This window comes from Rhinopithecus bieti, unplaced genomic scaffold, assembly GCF_001698545.2.
Source record: "Rhinopithecus bieti isolate Rb0 unplaced genomic scaffold, ASM169854v2 scaffold_30732, whole genome shotgun sequence".
NCBI classification, from domain to species: Eukaryota; Metazoa; Chordata; class Mammalia; order Primates; family Cercopithecidae; genus Rhinopithecus; species Rhinopithecus bieti.
In genome coordinates, this window is record NW_016814045.1 from 721,549 (window position 1) to 740,592 (window position 19,044).

Genomic DNA, 19,044 nt, shown 5'->3' on the forward strand with positions numbered 1-19,044 from the left:
CAGCCAACAGACACATGAAAAAATGCTCATCATCACTCGTCATCAGAGAAATGCAAATCAAAACCACAATGAGATACCATCTCACACCAGTTAGAATGGCAATCATTAAAAAGTCAGGAAACAACAGGTGCTGGAGAGGATGTGGAGAAATAGGAACATTTTACACTGTTGGTGGGACTGTAAACTAGTTCAACCATTGTGGAAGACGGTGTGCCGATTCCTCAAAGATCTAGAACTAGAAATACTGTTTGACCCAGCTATCCCATTACTGGGTATATACCCAAAGGATTATAAATCATGCTGCTGTAAAGACACATGCACACGTATGTTTATTGCGGCACTATTCACAATAGCAAAGACTTGGAACCAACCCAAATGTCCATCAATGACAGACTAGATTAAGAAAATGTGGCACATATATACCATGGAATGCTATGCAGCCATAAAAAAGGATGAGTTCATGTCCTTTGTAGGAACATGGATGAAGCTGGAAACCATCATTCTGAGCAAACTATCAACAAGAACAGGAAACCAAATACTGCACATTCTCACTCATAGGTGGGAATTGAACAATGAGAACACTTGGGCACAGGGAGGGGAACATCACACACCGGGGCCTGTCGTGGGGTGGGGGAATGGGGGAGGGATAGCTTTAGGAGATATACCTAATGTAAATGACGAGTTAATGAGTGCAGCACACCAATATGGCACATGTATACATATGTAACAAACCTGCATGTTGTGCACATGTACCCTAGAACTTACAGTATAATAATAAATAAATAAATAATGCAGATATTCATTCAGTGGGGTCCGGGGAGGGGCCTGAAATTCTGCATTTCTAACAGGCTCCCAGGTGAAGCAGACAACAACCAGTCCACAGAGTGCACACAGGGGCCTACGAGTTAAGGTTGGCCAACTTTTTAATCTAAAGGGTCAGATAGTAAATATCTTAGGATTTATAGGCCACGTGGTCTCTGTCACAACATTGTAACATGAAAGGAGCCATGGACAACACATAAATGAATGAGTACATTCCATAAAACTATTGTTGAACACTAAAATTAGAATTTCCCAAAATTTTTATGTATCTCAAAATATTATTCTTCTAATTTTTTTCAACCCTTTAAAAATGTAAAAGCTGTTCTTATTCATAGTTGCTGACTCCTGGCCTAGAATATAGTTATACAGGACAGGGCAGTTCTATGTTCCTATTCCCCGTTTGTATAATCAATGCCAAGCATTTATCTAGGAGAAAGCTTAAAAAGATACATTTCTCCAAAAGAGAAAAAAAGTCTTCAGAAGAAACATTTTCCCATTGTTAATAGCATGTAAAGTATCAGTAAATATAATTTATTAAATACAGTACATAAATTCATGTATACATACATTCATTTATACATAAAATACAGTGCACATTCTATGTTTATATGTAAAATTCATGGTTGAAGAAACTGGAGAGAGACTAACCCAAAAACAACAAAAGGTAAAAATGACAGTTTATTTCAAGTATGTGGAAGGTTGACTTGTAGGAAAAGAAGGCTATACTATCTGCTTTTCTGTAGAAGGCAAAACTAGGTTCCGTGAATAGAAGCTACAGGGAAGCAGATTCCACTCAAACTGAGAAGTAATTTTTCTGACAATTTGTATTCTGTAACCACAGAACTGGCTTCCCTAGGAGGCTGTTTTCTCTGTCACTATAGGTATATTAGAGAGACTCTAGCTATTCGATGAATGTGATGGAAAAGGAATTGTATATTGGATCTAGGGCAGATTCCATGCCTAAGATTTCTCTCAATCAGATTTTCCTTTCTTTTTCTTTCTTTGTTTTTTTTTTAGACCGAGTCTCACTCTGTCGCCAGGCTGGAGTGCAGTGGCACTATCTCTGCTGACTGTAACCTCTGATTCCCTGATTCAAGCAATTTTCCTGCTTCAGCCTCCCGAGTAACTGGCATTACAGGCATGTGCCACCATGCCCAGCTAATTTTTGTATTTTTAGTAGAGATGGGGTTTCACCATGTTGGTCAGGATGGTCTTGATCTCTTGACCTCCTGATGCACCCGCCTCAGCCTCCCAAAGTGCTGGGATTACAGGCGTGAGTCACCACGCCCGGCCCAGATTTTCTTATGCTTTGTTAATTTCTTATGTTCACTCTGCTTAAATGTTTTTAAAAGCTTCTTAACTAGCCTCTTCATCTCCAGTCTTACCAACTCGATCAACGGTCAAGTGTCAGAGAAATCTTTGGAACTCACAGCTCTGGTTATGTCATTTTCCTGTCCCCAAACCTTCCATGGTTTCAGATTCAGTAGTTTTCATATTCTTTCATTGAAACCCCTTCGCAGCCCTTTCAGACTTTATATTCTACAATACTTGCTCACTCGGTTACAATGGAGCACTTGTTAGTCACAGAACCACCTTATACACTCCCATCTATTTTCCCTTGCACAGGCAGTTCCTACCAACTTCTATGCCCTTTTACCCACTCCCAGCCCTGTATTTTATGTCTTAATCCTACCAATATTATAATGCCCATCTCAATTATTACCTCCTCCATTAAGATGGGTATTATTCAAACACACACAGACACACACACATACACATACACCTTCTCTCCCCATAGCGTTTTGTACTATCCTTACAGTATTTAACAAGTGTCAGTTTTCTGAGCTATTTCTTCAGTAATTTATCATGATCTGCTACCTGCCAATCTCAACAGCTTTTTACACCTTTCCCCTCTTCTATTATGCTCCTTTCATCTGGCCTCTTTGGGTTCCTCAGGTGCTCTCAGTTCATTCCTATCTCATCCTCTTGGAGTTTTTTCTGCCTCTAATGCTCTTCCTCAAATCTAGACTTTGGTATTGTTGATATTTTCATCACTCAACACCTAGTTCCAATGTTATCTCCTGTGAGTGTTCTCTCTATACCATGATTCTGTTTTTATTTTCTTAAGAGCATTTATTACTCTCAGACACCATCTGATTTATTTGTTACTTGTTCGTGGTCAGCTCTTCTGCAATATTATTAGAATGCAATTCCATAAAAGCAGATCCTGAAGAGAAGTGCTAGAAACATGGTAAGACACTGAATGAATGGATGGTTGAGTGAATTAACCATTCGATTACATGTCCTTTGAGAGCAGATCCATTATCTGGTTCATCCTTTTCTTCCCACTCAGTCAGTATTCGTCGAGAGTGATCAAGACAGCTAGTTGAATGCCATGAATAAGCTCTGGTATATGGAATATTAGAGTTTATCACCTACTTAAGAAATGAACATGTATGATAAGAAGTCAAAAGACAGCTGAACTGAGAGATATTTAATAATAAGTGACAAAAGTTCGTGAGCGAGCAAAGCAAGATGCAAAAGCGTGTATAATATATATATATATTTTTTCTAAAGCATGCAATGACCCACACTTCAGCTATAGAAAAAATCATGGAGGATACATGTCAGGTTACTTTGGCAGGGACAGGGCGCAGACAGTGGTATGGGAATGAAAAGAAAAGAAGACAAATGAAACAGTTTAAAACGAAAACACTGTTCAACAGCATCCATGGAAAAAGAAGTTTTGTTTGTTTGTTTGTTTGTTTTTGGTAACACATGTATAAAGTTTAGGGGATATAAAGCCTAAAAATTTAACATACATTTGACTTTCGGAGTATAGGTCACACAGAAAGACTGTGAGAGTAGACTTTAATTTCTCCGGTATTCATCGAATTTGATGTTTCCTCAATAATTTATCAGTGATACTTGGGCAGAAATTACATTGCTGGACATCTGCTTCTGCCGAGCTTAAATGCCTTGGCAGGGAGAATAGCTCCTGCGGTGTGCCTTCTGAAAAGTTATGATGAAAGTCATAGCAAGAGAATAAATAAAGGAAAGTCATAGGCCACAGTTTTAAGAGTCACTTTCCTGATTACTATGGCAATTTTCAGTCTAGGGAAGAAGTCCAAGAAAGGGAGGAAATACTGTCAGAAGCAAAAAGCAGTATTTAAAATATAATGGAAACTCCTCCTGGTAGATCTCCATTACAAGTTATCTGAGGGGCACACGCCCTCGCCCAAATCCAGAGGGCTCTCAGACTTGAGAGGCAAATGACACGTCCACATCAATGCCTGTGGCACACACCTCAAGCATTCTCGGCAAGTGTCCAGTGGATGGTACATTCCTGGAAAACAAGGAGCCATCCACATTATCTCTAATTGCATACTACGTGCTTTGAAAACCACCCACAAAAATATTGCACTGGAATTACAAAGGAACAGTCCTCATTATCCTTATTATCTTTCTCTTATGGAATTAAAGAACAGTGTGCACAGTAATTTACAATTTTTCTTGGCATTATAAACACATCAAAAACAAGCTTTGTTAAATCAAGGCAAGTTCAAGAAACAAAGAATGTAGATAAATTCTCAGGTATTTATATTTTAACTCTGCCTCACTATCATGTGTGGTTAAAAGTGGAGGCTCTAGACTCAGAATGAACATTTGAAATTGTGTGATGTTGGGCAGGTGTATCAGCCGTCTAAGCCTCAGATAATTTGCTATAAAAATTGCATGATGCCAGTGCAGACATCAACGAATTGTTGTTGAAATTATGTGATGGAGGGTGTATAAAGTCAACATATACCAAGCACACAATAAGCAATAGAAATTAGCTGTTTGTAATGTTTTTCTCCTTGAACAGAACGGCACTCAAGGACATCCTTGTTGTGCTGGCTTGATAGTTACTGTCTTTCAGGGGGAATGAAATGTTAGTGCAAGGTAGCCTTGTTTTACGCCAAAAGTATATTTCCGAAAAAGTTTCATAATTCAAAACTGACATAATTCAAGATTAATTTTGCCATTGTAACAAAAAGAAAGTAATTGGAGTGAATTCCCAAGGTGCTTAAATCTGTAATCCCTGTAGCTTACAGGGTTGATTTCTGTGGCCACGTCACCATCATTTATCTTGTTATGTAAGAGTTTTACAAATTCAAAGTGTAACTCCATTAGAGTTGCTTTCTATTTTCTCAGCACGATCTCTAGTAATTTACCCAGTACCCTGTCCTAAATTAATAGCATTCTATATCATGGTAGGTGTTTGGCCTTTATAGCATTCATCAAACCTCAACTTTTTCCAAAGTTACTACTTTTCACCCACAGTACTATCATTGCTAGAAAATGAACACTTCTATAACATTATTAAAGCAGACTTAAAGTTAAAATAAAAGTCAATGCTAAAATAGCTCAATGGTCTCACAAATAATTCACAAGTTCTGGTACATGCAAACAACAACTTGGTTCACCTAATGTTGACAAAAGATAGTAGGTATTTCCCTTTACTGACCAACATGGAGTCAATCCATGCAACAGCTGTAATGTAACTTATATCCTTCTTGGCCTAAAGTTTTAACATGATGTAATGCTTGACTTTTAAAAAAATAAATTATTGGAATATGAATTCAAATTTTTTGTATATGATATAATTTATTTAAAACATTATTTAAATTTTTATAAAACGTAACCAAATTTGAATAGCTCCACCAAACCCAATTGGTAGTCATGGCAATAGAAGTCTGTTACATAAATATAGGCCCACGTGGTCTTAGTTGCTTGTAACTGATTCCAGTAAAGTCCTCAAACACAGTCTTACCACAATGTCAATGTGCCAGTAACTCCTAGTGCTTACTTCATAACATTTACAAATATGGCTTTGGTGAGCAAGGCCTAGCTATGCTCAGAATGGAGAGATCCCACTGCATGAAGTTTCTTAGCCTATGAATCTTCATGAGGTCAAGTGGTTAAAAAATCTCTCTGCTCTGCCATTGATATGCAGATCTGTCAGTGAAACTTCCTTCTGGTGACTGAGTTCTATAGCTCTTCATGCTAAATTATGAATGCATATATTCCTTCCACACTCTCAAATGTTGACAAGAGACCTCTTTGCATTGGATTTCCTTGGTATCATCTTATTGCCTAAAAAATATATATATATATATATTTTGTGATATAGTTTTGCTCTTGTCGCCCAGGCTGGAGTGCAATGGTGCAACCTTGGCTCACTGCAACACCTGCCTCCTGGGTTTCAAGCTATTCTCCTGCCTCAGCCTCCCGAGTAGCTGGGATTACAGGTGCCCCCCCCCCCCCCCAGCTTTTTTTTTTTTTTTTTTTTTTTTTGTATTTTTAGTAGAGATGGGGTTTCGTCATGTGGCCAGGCTGGTCTTGAACTCCTGGCCTCAGTTGATCTGCCTGCCTCGACCTCCCAAAGTGCTGGGATTACAGGCATGAACCACTGCACCCGGCCGCCTAAAAATCTTCTAAGAGTGTAGGCTGGCCTGGATCCTGAGAATCACTGGGTATAGTGGTTTTGAAATGAGGTGGGATTCTGCATGATTATATAGCCATATTTTTTTTTTTTTTTAGTGTACTTGGAATGTAATAATGAGACGTAGTAAAATTGTTTACCTAACACTTCTCAGGCAAACCTCTAGAACCTTCCAAATTTGTTGGTAAATCTCTGGCTTGACTTGTAGTGTCACAGACTTACAATAGGTCAAATTGCAAATTTCAATTAAGGGCATGTTTCCAGTGTTTGTACTTCTCTTTCTCCCATCTTATGTCTCTTTGAGTCCCCTACAAGCCCAAATATTTTGCTCAGCCTCTCTGGCCTGAACTAAACTCCATGCTTTGAACTTCTCCCTTCTCACTCAAAATAAATCATTCTAAAATGTTCTTTGTTCCATCTGAAACTTAATTTCTGTTAGGTGGCCATGGTTGGTAAATCAATTATTCAACTAAAAGAGCATATTCCAAAATATGTTCACCCATAGCACTAATTCTACAGGATATTATATAGAAAAAAAGGAAAAAAAAAAAGGCTTTTGTTGTTCCATTAGTATGGGAAATGTCTTATACTGCATCCTCTCTCAGATATTAAAAACTGACATTCTCATTACAATTTTGAGCAGTATAAAAGCCATCTTAACTTTAACTTCATATTTTCCAGAATCTCACCTTGCCACCACCTATCCCCACTGCCCTTTAAAAAAAAATATGACATCTTTAGAGACACTGAGACAAACAATCCGTGCTAAGGTCCTGACCAGCTATGCTGAGAAAGATGGACTATGCAAGGTGGCACTTGTACATAATGGGTAATTCATAACTATCATTATCTTTAGTCCCAAATTAGCAATTATCAGATAAACTCTTCAGTGTGAGCATTTGTACCCACATGCATATATATTTATCTGAGACAGGTGCCTCACATTCTCTACACACTAGGTTTTATCATTTTAATTGCCTGGCCAGTGTTGAAGCACTGTCTCAGTCACCACTAAATTGCAGGTGTTTGTCTTTATTTTTCACCCTTCATATTATGCCTCTTATTTTATTTTTGTTATCTTAATTTTCTAAAGACTTCTTTGTGGTTTTATGGCTGGCTGCCAGCATTCTGAGAAGTGTGTGTTTTTAGATCTTTGTTTTTTAAAGATCCACACACAAAAAAACTGCTCACAGTAAGAAAAGCCATCTCCAGAGTTGGCATTGTTTTACTTTTCAAGAACAAGTTTGAGTTGAAAGAAGCAGCACTATTTATTTCTCATGGGCCTGTCCTTTGGCTCACTCTCTGGGAAAATCCTCATCCTTGCAGATCAAAAAAGAGAACTGCCTCCCAGTGAATTAGAATACAATCTGCATTTGCCCACAATATCACACAGTGATTTCAGAAATCTGGGCTTGTACACATCTGGGGAATGATGGCAGAATGCCCCTATTTAGAACGGCTTTCAGAACCTACATGGGTGATTTTGATTCCCTATGCCTCATTTTTCATCTTTGCTTGACTTGATTTCTTGTTCTGTTTTGTTCTTTACTCTTGCAATAATCTCTTTGCCTTGTCTGGCCCTTTCAGATACACACACGCATACACACACACACACACACACACACACACACACACACACATGCAAAATCAGAGCTAAGTCACAAAGGCCAGGGGGAAAAAGTGAAAGGTCACCTTCACAATGGGTTTTCCAGGATTATTTGGATGTAATGAATAAAATTGCAAATTCTATTGAGGCTTTTAGAACTAATGAAAATTATCAATGTGTTACACAGCTGCATTTCAGTTTTGTTTGTCTGAGCCTGGAACAGAATAGATTTTATAAATAGAACTTAAATGTGACCACAGAGCATGCATACTAATCAGTTCATTTTAAGATATTGTTTTGCAATACTTTTAAGATGCACACATGCTGGGAAAAATTACTTGTCAGAGGAACAATGTGGAGCAATTTCTTACCAAAGTTGCTAATGGAACTACTTTTTTTTCTTCTTTCTTTTTTTCTTTTCTTCCTTTTATTTTTTTAAACATGAAGTATCTATCATTATCCTTCTTTTATTTTAAGTAAATGTTAAAATGGAAAAGGTTGAGAGAGAAGGAAGGCTTTGCTCCAGGAATTCTGTAGGAAATGTGACTTGTTGGTGGGAAAGTGTCCATTAATTTGAGAAGGTTAAAATAAAAGTAATCAAAATACCTTAGCGCATGCTGAGTTGTATCATCTATTACACACTATCTCTGCTCACATAAATGTGGAGGGGCTTTCTTCCCTGGCTCTAAAGAGATTAGATGCATGTGGGATGGAGTGCTAAGTGGTTCCCCACTGAAAGTATTCTCTATCAGTCACTGATTTCCTCTAAGTAGGCAATCCTATCTGAATAGTTCTAATATCTGGATAAGTTCATTTCTCTTTGACAGCACGCCCCCCTGAGGGAATGCATTTGTTTCACTTGTTTGAAGGCAGAAATCCTAGGAGTGGGTTTTGATGTGGGATGAAGCACTAAGCCCAGAGCTTCCCTTAAAGGTGAAATGCAGACACTCTTTTAGAAGAGGAAAGGTGACTAAAATGAAAGCTTCACTTCCCTAATCATTAGCAGAAATGAATGTGAAATTGTTAACACTCAAGGGTATTTTAAAAGCCAACTGTGGGCTCTGTAAAGGTGTGTCTCCCCCATTTACCACTGGGCTCCATGAAGGGATTCTGAAGTTCTGGGCACTAATGGAGGCAATAAACCACAAAGAGTTTTGAGGAATCTGTCATATTGCAGGGGGTGGGGGAAGAACAGAGATCAGGAAAATTGAAATCCGTGGAAAACTGAGCTATTGAAATGTTAGCCATTCTCTTCCACCCAAACTCTCACTAAGGTGTCAACAAAGAGGAAAAAAATAGAATACCAATTTCTCTTCAAATCAAGCCAGCAAATATCTACTGTATGCCCACTGTGCACAAAGTACGATATTTTGACCACTCTCTGCTGGATAAGTCATTGCAATGCCCCAGGGGTCAGCAGCTATAGCTTATGGGTAAATCCAGTCCAGAGCCTCTCTTTGTATAGCTTAGGAGCAAAGAATGTTTCTTACCTTTATAAAGCATTGGAAGAAGGAAGAGAAGAGGAAAAAGAGAAAGAAGAAGAGGAAAAGGAGGAGGAGGAGGAGAAGGAGGAAGACACTAACAATTAAACTGACAATGAAGAAAGAGAAGAACGATCAACAGGAAGAGAATGAGGAGAAGAGAAAGAAAAGGAAGGACAGATATAGTGTGTGGCCCCCAAAGTCTAAAATATTCACTATCTGGCCCTTGACAAAAAAAAAAAAAAAAAAAAATGCTGCCCCTGTACCGTACAATATTCGTTAATAAAGAAAATAGCCCAGAAAATTGCACAGTCTATGAATAATTAAATGCTACCAGAATAACCTAGAAAGTAGAGAATTTTCATGCAATAAAAAGCATTCAAGCAGCCAGAATTTTCTTACCTGGACTTACACAATTTGGGGATTGAATGAAATCTTGGGGAGCAAACTTTGGAAATCCAAAGTTTCCAAAATGCAACTCTCATATGAAAATGTGCAAAAAAAATTGTAGGAATATCTGGGAGAACAGGTTTTTGTTTTAATATAGCGAGCACATCAAACATAAGATTTCCCAGGTTTTATTGCTGGGATGAAGCTAAAGTATTAAATAAACAATAGTACAAATGGTAGTAGATATATTAGAAAGCATTAAAGTGGTTTGTGAATGAATATAGTCCACAAAACACAGAATCTAGTACAATCTCCTTTCAATTTTTAGTTGTGACAGGTAGGTTAAGATTATACCTATATTTTAAATCAAAATAAAAAAGAAATACAGTTCAATATTTCCTGACTATGAAATAATACATGATCTGTATCTTAAAAATCAAATATTTTAAAATATATATATTATACAAAATTAAAGTTGCTGATAATCTACCTGCCAGAATTACCCACTGTTAATAATTTGGTATATATCTCCCCAGATCAAATTTTCTAGGCACATCATAACTTACTCAAGATTTAGAGCATGCTTTCTTGGTTTCTGATATTTCTGATATTTCTGACCTATACATTACTATTATTGGTCCTTGAATTGTGTTTAGATTTTTAAGGGAAAATAAAGGGATATTATCTAGAGGAAGCAATCCAAGTAAGTGCATGCTAGGAAGTAGGGTGTAAATTGGGAAGGCTTTTATCCATTGACTCCAGACAGAAAAAAGGCTGGGAAGCTAAATGAGTGACAGTGAGTAGCTCATGCAGTTCTTCATTTCTGTCTGGGCTACAGGTTAACTTGCAAGGTTAATATAATTGCTGACAGCTTATAAATCCTGGGTGATGATGAAATGTACCACCTCTTCAGAAGTTCCTGCTTCTTTTAAGCTTTCCTCACTTTGTATTTAGACATAGTGGTTCTCAAACTTTTAGAACACAATCTATTTCTAGACAGAGAGAAAGACATTAAGAGCCAACTTTCCCACCCAGGGTATGTTTCAATGACAAACTTGTTGATGAACAATTAGTTCAAAGGGAACAAGTAAATACTGGCAGTACAGTTTTTCAAATCGCATTCATGAATTGGGTCCCATTTACTTGTTTAAAAATAGTATGATCTTATTCACAAAGGTAATGTCATATAAGCTCATACAGTGATACAATGCCCTATAAACTTAAAATATGCACTCACTTTTATAGTACTTCAGAAGCTATTTAAGTGCCACAAAAGTGTCACAAATGCATGGGTGGCACATCATCACTGTAACACAAACTACTTTCCCAATAGGACTATGAGTGATTTATGTTTGAACATATGTATATTTTAAGTCTGGCTATTAAAGAATGATAGGCCCAAAACATTGCTGATGTAAACATGTAACCCATGAACTTTAGGTTTAACCAATCAACTCACCACAAACTCAATCAATAATGATTAATCTAACAAAATTTATAATTAAAAAGAAAATTAACACAGCAACTAAAAACTATAATCAAATCAGTTAGTTCTGATAAGGGATTGCATATAAGATGTCCTGTCTGAAAATCTCAACTATAAGCATATCAACATATACAGTGTGCCCTTTGCAACCTAATCAAGGCTAATCTGGCAGCCCACCTTGGTACTAGAGTCTTCCATAGCTAGAATCCACTAAACTGTGTATTTTAGCTAATGGATATCAAATATTGCAAATTTATTAATGCAGATTACAGTTGGCTTCTCTTTCCCTTCCCACCCTCCCTTTCCACTTGGGATTGGTAAGAAATGCAGTGTCAAGAGTGTTGAGTGGACGCTTTTCCTTAAGAATCCTGAGACTTGGAAGGGATTTCTTTCTTTAGTCTGTAGCAGTAACCACTGAGATTCTTACTTTTTAACTTCCAGGGATCTATTAGAAAGTGGGGAGTTCAGCCATTTACCCTGTGCCAAATTTGGCCCCGTGTGGAATTTGGCCCTGCATCTTTCGCTGGGGATCCCAAGGTTGCAGGGATTGTATTTCAGTGCTTAGGCACTGGCTTCACCTGAACACAGGTCTGGCCACTCTGGAAATAACCCTCACAAGTTCCCTGGCTTCTGGCCAGGAGTCCTCTCTCTTCAAAACAGTCCAAATCTTTCTTGACTTTCTAAAGCTTAGGCTTAGAAAATGAAAGAAAAGAAAAAGCTCTTCTCTCTCTTCTAGGAATAGGAGAGCCTAGGCTTTCAATACCCTAGACTGAGGCTGCCTGCAGGATGGTTGTGGGGGAATTTATTCTCTTACAGTGAACCTATAACACATAAAGATGGACATTGTTAATTTCTCCATCTGGATTTCCTGCTATACTGGTAACTGCCTTCCATCTTATACAGAAATGAATGACTACCAATCAGAGCCAATTTACAACCTTGATCACTTGCAGGAGGATGGTCAGTGGACTGTAGATAATACCTTGAAGATTTCTGACCTCAACTGTTTCAGGAACTGGACACTAGGTCTCCCTCCTATTACCTTGAAGATTTCTAACCTCAACTACTTCAGGAGCTGGACACTATGTCTCCCTCCCTATCACTGACCCCTTCATCTGTCCAAATCAAATTCTCATTCTTTGGATCAGAATCATCCAACACAGCATTCCCTTCTGCCCATAAGACAAAGGATGAACTCCTTAGTAGGATAAATTAGGCCCAGCTTTATTTCTATAAGAGAATATTTCTCTCAAGGTACTTTCCTGATGACATATTTTAAGAAATGACAAGATTTCACAAATGCTCTGAGCTCTCTTGGCCAGCCCAAATGCTCTTTCCTTCTCCTCCGCTCACCAGTCTCTAGCTTGGCTCAACTGGCTAATTCCTACTCTGAAGATTCAGCTCATGAGCTTCCTCCTCTTGGAGTATTGTTCTGCTCCCACTTCTGCTGAGTTAGTTGCTTTGCTCTGTGTTCTATAATATGCTCCATATATCTCCTTTAAAGTAGTTATCAGAGTACATTTGAATTTTAGGTCTACTTATCTGCCTTTTTCACAAGAACCTGAGCTCTTAAGTATAGCCACTTTATCTTTTTCATTGTCGTATTGCTCAAATTTAGCACAGCCCCTGCCCCTAGCAGATTAGGAATAATTGCTGGGCTTAATAAATGATTCCCTTTGGCATAGCAATTTAAAGAAATAGTGGTAATGGAAGTAATAGATGCGTCTATCAAAATAGTGCTAATATTTATTAAACAATTACATATACTATCTCAGTTAAACCTTACAGTCACCGTTTAAGAGCTCGTTCCACTTAGGAGTGAAATAATGAGTCTAAGTTCACGAAATAGTGAAAAGTGGAGCTGGGATTTTATCCTTGGTTAATCTGACTCAGGAACTGTGTTCCTAATTTCTATGCTGCTCTAGGCAAGTGCTATAGGCTTCTTTCTAAGTAATGGGTTGCAATGATTTCCTTCTACACAAATCACTGCAACCTATTAAGTACTATTACAGTTTGAACATGTCCCCTTCAAAATTCAAGTGTTGCCAATGTGCTAATGTTAAGAGGTGTGGCCTTTAAGAGGTGATTAGGCCACTAGGGTTCCTCCCTCATGAATGAGATTAAGGACTTTAGAAAAGAGGCTTCATGTAGCATTCGGGTTACTTGCCCTTCTGCCTTCCATCATGTGAGGACAAAACATTCTTCCCTACCATAGGATGCATCCCCTTTCAGACAATTGAATCTGCAGGGCACCTTGATCTTGAACCTTCCAGCCTTGAGAACTGTGAAAAATAAATTTATGTCCTTTGTAAGTTACCCAGTCTGTGGTATTCTGTTATAGCAGCACAAAATGGGCTAAGACAATTACTGATCTCTAACACTCTGCAAACAAATCTACAGTACCAAATGAACACTACAATGGTACAGACAATAAGGTGGCGTGAAGAGACTCAACATCTAACTTCTCTGTAAGAATCCCTCCTGTGGGCAGTTCTTTGGCTAAAGTCCTGTATACTCAGGTCTATCCCTCAGTTTTGCAAGTCCCCAAATACTTGATTATTGAGATTATTTACTCAGAACAGATTCAAACCATTGTATAGTTATTTAAAAGTTGGCAACTGTTCAGGTGAACAAACTGTTTATGAGGTAAACTGGGTCTTTGATGTGCAATTACCATTGATCAGTATTCTTGGTGGCCAAATACTCATTGAAAATAGAACCTTTTCTAGGAGTTTTACTTCAACTTCAAAGCCAGATTAAAACTTTAAAAAATAATGATTAGGGAAGCACAGTCATTATTTTGGCTCACTAGAATCTTCCCCCTTCCCCAGACTGTTCAAAGTAGTGACCTCCCCCTTCAGCTTCCATATTTATATAGGAGGCTCATAAACACAAAAGAAAATTTATTTAGCTCCTCGTTTTCTCAGAATCTTTTCCTGGGGACTATATTATGATTATGCATGTTATGCTAAAACAATTTTACCCAAATTCTGTTCCACACACTATTAATAATTTTCTGTGAGGGAGGTATTCCATAGGAAAATCCACTTTGGAAACAGTGGGTTAAAAAAGTAAAGCAGGTTTCTTATTTCACTGAAAAGCCTGCAAGAGATCTTTCATATGCTATGTATGAGTTGTGAATCTCTACCAAGATGATATAGTTTGGGAAAACTAATCTGACTCTATAGCTTTTAATTTTGGTTTCCCTGGTATGCATAGAAGGGTCCACGAATCACGGGACGGAAACTTTTAGTTAAGGAAGTAGTCCCATTTTTTTCTCCTGACCCCTGTAGCATATCTTGATATGTTATATAAGAATAATTTTGGATTGCCTGAAATGTGGTTCTTGATCAACTCCATTAGAAACTCCTTAACAGTCATAGTCTTCTATTGTCCCCTCTAGTTGAGGAAATTTTAATACTCGCATTTTATACAATTCAAAATCCTCCGTACATGGCATAGCAATGTACTGTGGGGTTGAAAGTAAGGAAGGATAGCTCTGAAAAAGGATGGTCAGAAAAATTCATTATCGAAAAATCAGGAAGTGAACTTGGGCTAAAAGTTATGCAGTCCAGGAGAAATAGTGAGGAAGGGGCAGGCCCTCTGAAGGGGCCAAGCTTGAGCAAAGATCCTGAAGCAGGTAATACAAAACACGTGTAGGTAAAGAGAAACCCCTGGTCTGACATGACTAAAATGTTAATTTGGGATTCAATGGCAAACAAAGGTAGGAAAGGGTTAGATTGGAGGTAAACTGGACAGGCATTGATGTCAGGATATGTTTACACATCTGATTGTTAGGCATGTTGTTGAAAATTATTCAGATATTTCACTAAGTTTTGCGTGCCCATATATAACTGAACCCTAGTGTTCATAGCTGTTCTTAAAGAAAAAAAATACAGACTCCCAAAGAGTGGTCTGAGATAAGGCTAAATTTTTGTTTGCCCACGTGTCACTCAAATGGGAGTCTTCTGAGCAAGAATAAAAAAATATAGATACAAGGGGAAAAAAAGGAAGCATAGCAAATAAGACAGTATTCTGAGGTTCTGAGGTCAGCCTGGTTCTTAAAGCAGACCATAAACCCATCTTTGCCATTGGTCACCAATGCTGAGAAGCCTGGATTCAACCATGTGAAAGCCTTGTTCCAAATGGGCTGTGTACAATTCTAGAAGACCTAGGGTCACTCGGCAGGCACCCTCCTCTGTGCTCACTCATCGCTTTACAAGATTTTTTCTTATAACACTGAATAGTACTGTGGGTAAGACAACAGATCTTGGGGTTTGATTGCTTGGATTTGGATCCTCGTTTATCTAATGCTAGTTTCACCATCTTGAGCAAGTTACTTGACCTCTTTAAGCCTGAGATCCTTCATGTGGAAAATGGGCATATTCCAGTGTCTATCCCATAGAGTTGCCTGGAGGATTAATGAAGCTCTTAGCAGCACTCTTTGCATGAAGTAATGCTCGGTAAATGGTAGCTGTTATTTTGTTGTTATTACCCCTAAATACATGAAGGAATGCAAGAATATTCTTCCTACTCTTAAAATCTGCAAAGGGAGACTCTCATAGAAATATAAAACATGAAGTGAATAGAGCTGTTTTATCCCTGGCAAGGTTGTACATTTTTCACATATTTTGCTACGACCAGAAGCCTTAAAAACAATTATACTATCAGCGCTTTCAAGTCTAGTAAAAAAATTATTTCCTTTTAATCTTATGTTGCATCAATACCAATAGCTCGCACATATTTAACATGTTCAAAGAAAATGCAGTTTTAAGTATATTAATACATATTAGGATAACTTTTAGGTTCTGAGCACAAAAGTGACGGTACAGATTTTTACTTATCAATGTATCTGTTCCCCTGTTTCTGCTATATGACCATATTAGTTATTAATCTTAATATTTCTAATTTTTTTATTCTTGGCTACTTTTATGACATATTAGTTCTTAGCAAGAAAAAATATGGCTCAGTAATAGTAGACATGAATTCCACTATCTCTTCACAGCTCACTAGGTTCAGTAATAGATAACGGCATAATTACTTTTTGAGTTTTAAAAAATCCAATTGGAATGCCTGCAGGTACATGTATATTTATTTGGTTTGGAACTTATTTTTTTAGCATAATTCATTTATTGTATTTGGTATGATGGGTCCAAATGAAACCATGCATCCAGAGGAAATTATTTTTTAATACAGACTCATAACCTAGGTATTAAGAATATTTTTTTTTTTCTCACCAAAAGGCAGTAAGGCAGTTTTTCTCTTTAAACCCATTACCACCATCTATCAGAAATATTTATTCTTTTACTTGTAAGATTTACTTAGTTTTCATGGGTGTGGTCTGTGTATTAAGGGAAGGCTGAAGAAAGCTATTTATACTGATCACTCATTCATTCATTCAGTGAAAATGTACTGAGTACCTACTTTATATTAGGCACTGCTCTAGGCACTGAAGATACGGCTGTGAATATGAAACAGACAAAAATCCTCACACTCTCATGGAACTGTCATTCCAGTGGCATTACTATACTGTATCACCACTAAGTGATGGCTAACGAAGCTCACAGGGTCTTTCTTATACTTGAGCTTAAGCTATGACGCATCACATCTTTAGTCAGCTCTTTTCTGACCACCCAGTCTAAAATTTCTTGTGTGTGTTAAGTCAGGAAATGTGAAGGGTTGGAGAAGCAAGGAGACCTCTGGGTCAGAGACAAAGACAGTTTATTATTCACAACAAAATTAGCAGACTCCCATCTCTCTAGAAACATAATTTTTATTACCCTGGAATGTAAGCAAATATTTTCAGTGAGAGATGTCTGGATGTCTCTAAATCTTTTAGTAAAGAGATGCTGGTTTTTTATTTTACTTATCCAGGAATGCTTCTTTCTTTCTAGGGTTGCATGCTTATGCAAGCATTCTTAAAAATGTAGGCCTGGAGAATATGGACAATTAATTATAAATGTGTAGGGATGTCATAAATTCATAAGGAAATGTCTTCCGGTAATGTAACACTCCAATTAGAATGTAAGCCCTGTCCGGGCACAGTGGCTAACACCTGTAATCTCACCACTTTGGGAGGCCAAGGCGGGTGGCTCACAAGGTCAAGAGATCGAGACCATCCTGGCTAACACAGTGAAACCCTGTCTCTACTAAAATACAAAAAATTAGTCGGGCGTGGTGGCAGATGCCTGTTGTCCCAGCTACTAGGGAGGCCCAGGCAGGAGAATGGCATGAACCCAGGAAGCAGAGCTTGCAGTGAACTGAGATCGAGTCACTGCACTCCAGCCTGGGCGACAGCACAAGACTCCATCTCAAAAAAAAAAAAAAAAAAAANGTAATCTCACCACTTTGGGAGGCCAAGGCGGGTGGCTCACAAGGTCAAGAGATCGAGACCATCCTGGCTAACACAGTGAAACCCTGTCTCTACTAAAAATACAAAAAATTAGTCGGGCGTGGTGGCAGATGCCTGTTGTCCCAGCTACTAGGGAGGCCCAGGCAGGAGAATGGCATGAACCCAGGAAGCAGAGCTTGCAGTGAACTGAGATCGAGTCACTGCACTCCAGCCTGGGCGACAGCACAAGACTACATCTCAAAAAAAAAAAAAAAAAAAAAGAATGCAGTCCGCATGAGAGCAGAGATGCTTTTCTATTCCATATGCCTACAATAGTGTTGAGCATATTGTAGGTGCTTAATGAATATTTGTTGAATGAATGACATTGATGTTGAATATAATGGTGATGATGATGGTTATGATTTTTACTCTAAGTTCTCAGAAGTCCTTTTGAGGCTTAAGGCAAAAACACTCCAGAGAAACCATGGATAAAATTATGCAGAAGTCTACTGGCTACATTTGCACAAAAAATAATTCTTAATGGGAGAAATTATGTCATCTGTACATCTAGGAAATCTCAAGTTTGTGAGATTTTTTAAAAAATTGTTTTGTGGTTTTATTTTATCTAATGAGCACTACAACTCTAAAATACTCAAGATAAATATAGTAATATAATCAGGATAATTAGGAAACATTAAATATTGCTCATCTCATTAATGGAGATATACAATGTACACTGACATCTTCAAAACTGGCAATTTTACAGTAAAACAATCAATAAAATCAACTATAGCAAAAAAATACTAAAACCAAAAAAGATCTGTTTGTTTAACCTCCTTTTTCCAAATGTACTTTTAATCTGTTTAAAATTTACCAAAATCTCACAGGATATGTTTGCAACAGAATGCACTTTGAGAAATACAGCTACCCTTTAGGTTCCTGGATAACCACAAAGTATTTTAGTGATCAGATTTCTAATTTTATCTATGAATGTTGGTTCTAGAAACATGAGCTCTTGACCCAGGAAATATTTTTACTGCACTCTTGGATTTAATTGTGTGTGAACAATACATAAAGGCAAAAATAGGATAAGACTGGCTTTCATCAAGAACCATGGCTGGTGACCCATCCAGAAATATAGTCTTGGGAGAAAATTAGAGGACTTTGTTACACTTGTAAGATTCAACCACTGTAAGAACAGTGGTGGCACTGTCATGGATCCTTATTGCCTTCTCTCCCTTTTCCTCTCATGTTGGCAGGATTTCCGTGCAATCAGGCAGCATTTGCTGTTGACTATGGCTGGTTGCAGAAAGAGGAAAGTTTCACCTTAATTGTCTCTTCTTAGCACGAAGGAAAACCTTTCCTAGAAGTTTTGAGAAGGCATCCTATTAGATTTCATCAAACAGAAGAGACGCTACTTCTTTTCAAAGACATGGTTAGCAA